Here is a 4,064-nt window from a genome sequence, read left to right as displayed (position 1 = left end):
TATTCCGAGGAGGTCTCCCATCCAAGTACCTGCCAGAGTCGACCCTGCTTAGCTTCCGTGATCTGAGGAGAGCGGGCTCGCCTGGGCTATCCAGGTCTGGGCGCCAATATGTGTTTTTGTGTCACTGCGGTATGTGCATTAACCCTCTTTCTTTCCCCGGGATGCTGAGGTTGCCCAGACAGGCAGGAATATGTCCACTATGCGTTTGGAATGGACATCTTATTGACTGAATTTTGACTTTGGATTTATATGTCATTTTGCCGACTGACTGGCAGCAGCTCTGTAGGGATTCAGGCCGAGAAAGTACTTTTAAAACCAACACATATCCTTAACACACACACACACCCTCGGTCATTGCCTACTGAGCTTTGCCTACCTGAGATGTCGATAAAGAGCAGGACGCCATCGAAATTTTCAATGGATGGTATCTCCTGGGAGAGGTCACCAAACACGATAAGGTCAGGGATGTGAGCGGCTACTTTACCGATGGTGGAGATCTCAGTCTTATGGGGGACAGCCCCTGTGGTTGGCGATGGCGGACTCATCGCGGCAGAGTTCCAGAGATGCGAAGGCCTCCAGTCTCCTGCAACGGTCCCTCGAGAGTGAGGGCCTGGCCCATTACTTTAGTCTCTGTGTTGCCAAGGTATGTGTCACAATGGACTGACAGCAGCTACCCCCTCCTGTGAAAGTGATGCCTCCTTGAACAAGTGTTGCTAAGCTAGGTATGCTCATTAGCTACCTAATGTTAGAGAAGCACGGTCAGATGCCAGCCAAAGCTGTTTGGTATCTCTCTCTGTATGATGTGTTTCTCATGCTAAGATCTGTGGGCGATAATCTCCAAACTAAACACCCATTTTCTCAATAAGAAGAGACCACCAACAAAAAAATTATTTAACTGCCTTCTCACCGCCCACTCCAGGGGCCTACCGTCACCCAAAGACCCATCCCCATGCTGAGAGCCACAGTCTCCAGGGTTCCCTCTATTCCAGAGGTACAGAGAAGCTCCATCTTGTATCAAACTTGTGAATAATGTGCTCTGTATGAAAGAAGAGTGCAAAACTATGCAAGTTTCCTTCTGTTTCCCCTACACAGGTATTCTTCCTGTGCATTTCACACACACACACACACACACAAAACATTTGGCATACCTGTTAGGCCAATACCTCTACTCAGAGAAGAATTCTCAGGCAACTTGATTAATGAATAACTCTGCTATTGTGTTCATTGATGAATTCCACCGCACTAGCCTTTCATGACAGCACAAACTGTGATAAATGCATTGCAAAAACTGTTTGCAATGCATGGGTTGCCAGACACTCTGGTGTCTGACAACGGGACATGCTTTACGGCGAGTTTAAAGACTTTTTGGTGGCAAACCTCATAGCTCATAGTACATCCGCACCATTCCACCCGGCAACCAACGGGCAAGCCGAAATGATGGTGCGGAGTACAAAGGAGACTTTGGGTCGCCTGGTGCAGGGAAACTGGGGCCAGAAGGTGGCGTCCTTTCTGCTGCACCAACACGTCACGCCGCACTCTGACGGGGCGGAGTCTGGCGGAGCTGTTAATGGGCCGACGTCTTACCATCTTACTAGACCGTATGCACCTGGACTTAACTTCTGCCAGGCCGCCTAACAGAGTCCACCAAACAACCCAGGGTGTTTGCTGAGGGGGAGAGTGTATTTGCTTGGAATTATGGTAGCAGACATAAGTGGTTCCCCGCCACAGTAACCCATGTCCTCTGGTCTCGCCACTATACTATTAAGCTTAACGATGGTAGAGTGATGAAGCGCCACGTTGACCTGCTGCGCAAATGGCGGGCAGACTCAGTCCTTGATTCCCTTCTCCAGGTGGCCGATGTACCTGACTCGGATAGTCAGGTAGGGTCCCCGGACCCCGAACCGACTGAGGGCTTCCAAGCACTGGAACCCTCAGGCATAGTCGAGGGCAAGCAGAGCCAAGACTATGCAAATCGGCCACCTGGGGTGTTAATCATTGTTCACTTGCTGCCTGAGTCTCGTATCTAACACCTGGAAAAAAACAACTGCTTTGAACGGCATTTATATCCTGTTCAGGGTTGCCCACTGTCTGAAGAAAAAAATGTCTCCTGTCTCTTTAACAGAGGCTTAATGGGAGGTTGTTTACCTGATGACTATGTTTGTTCATCTACCTATCTTTACGAGGTTCAGCTATCAATTTCCACCACGGAAACGTCTTCGGACAGCGCTGGCTCTTCGGCTTTGAAACGGAGATGAGCACCGCAACCCTAGAGTCGGATTCGACTGGCTTTCGAGCAAGGGAACCTTTACCTTTACGCCTCTATTAAAGGGAGGGACATTTTCCCCCCAGGCCAGTTACCAACCCCCTTATTTCCCCCAACTAAACATTTGATGTCCAAGTAATTTCTGTAATGCCTCTATGCTGTACTAACTGTGGCATTGGTTCCCCCCCCCTGCCTTCTCAACGCACAGAGGCTGGCCAAAACATTCACTAACCTATGAGCCTAAATGAGCTTGCTCACGATCTCTGGAGCTGTAAAAATCAAACATTTTACATATTTAATTTCCCTGTCATTTCTCCTGAAACTGCAAAGTGTCTATCTGGGGGAAGGCATCATGCAGAGGAGTTCTGGCCATCACATAAGAAAATATCTTCATTATCTACATGTATTTCATTATCGGCTGCCCCCTTCACAGAGGCTGACAGGCACATGGGACAGAATATTACAGTTCCGCAGGGCCTGCAAGACGGAGCTCTTCCACCAGGCTTTCAACTAGGAGCCGCCTACCACTACCACCAACCACCACTATTACTAACTTCTGTGGCAAAGGGCTGGCCCCAGTCTGGAGATCGAGCCATATCCTCGTGGGAGACCAGACGATCGATGAGTCGGGAACTTTGTTGTTACATCATATAGCATGTCACTTTGACTTAATGAAGGAATGATTACTGTGAGCACTTTAATTGTATGACTGTTTTTATGTTTTAAACGTTTTATGTGGACTTGGTACATTGTACCGACCAACGTAAGCCGCCCTGAGCCTGTTTGCGGGGAGGGCAGGATATAAATGCAACTAATAAATAATAAATAAATAAATAATCTGATGGCGGAGTTGCAAGCCATCAGTCCTGGTTGGGATGCTAAAGGTGCAAAATTACTCAGCTTCCCAGTTCAGTAAATTAGAATTTCAGATAGTTCCTCCTGGATTATAATTGATCCCTGAGGGACTGCACCCATTTTCATGAGATGAGCTATAAGGCAACGAAAAATCCTGTAGGCTCCTGGGTATCCCGTTTGCTTATGGACAGTTACTGACATCTTCACCCGAATCTCTTGCTGAATGGAAGGCATCACACCCTTGTACAGAAAGATCCCTTGTGGGAATTCCTTGTTGTTTGACATCTTGAGTCACATAAGACACTAATGTTACTGGAAGGCCCAATTAATTTTCCAAGGGGTAAAAAAAGATGTATAGATCCATACGCAGTCCATAGCCTATTTTCAGTTTTATCTTACAGACTGGCAATTCCTCCCTTTTTCTGCATCAAACTTTACGGCAGGGTTCTCAGTCTCCTATTTGGCATTTCTCTGCAACACATACAATTTGCGGCAAACCTGAGAGCCAGTCTGGTGTAGTGGTTAAGTGTGCGGACTCTAATCTGGGAGAACTGGGTTTGATCCCCTACTCCTCCACTCGCAGCTGCTGGATGACCTTGGGCAAGCCATAGTTCTGTCAGAGCGGTTATCTCAGGGGCAGTTCTCTCAGCGCTCTCTCAGCCCCACCTGCCTCACAGGGTGTCTGTTGTGGGGAGGTGAAGGGAAAAGAGATTGTAAACTGCTCTGAGACTCCGAGTGAAGGGCGGGGTATGAATCCAATCTCCTCTTCTTCCTCCATACCGAGGCTTCCAGCAATGCACTCCAGCCTCATAACGGTGTTTATGGGGGTATCCAACGAACCAAGGCCCGTAATTATTAACAGGGAACACCCCATCCTGGCAGTAATCTAGTAGATACCCATAAATTACAGTTAGGCTTGGTGAACAATAATCATATTCCACTTTGT

The sequence above is a fragment of the Gekko japonicus genome, unplaced genomic scaffold (genome assembly GCF_001447785.1).
Source record: "Gekko japonicus isolate JY-2015 unplaced genomic scaffold, Gekko_japonicus_V1.1 scaffold847, whole genome shotgun sequence".
Taxonomy (NCBI): Eukaryota; Metazoa; Chordata; class Lepidosauria; order Squamata; family Gekkonidae; genus Gekko; species Gekko japonicus.
Note: the sequence above shows the minus strand (reverse complement) of the source record.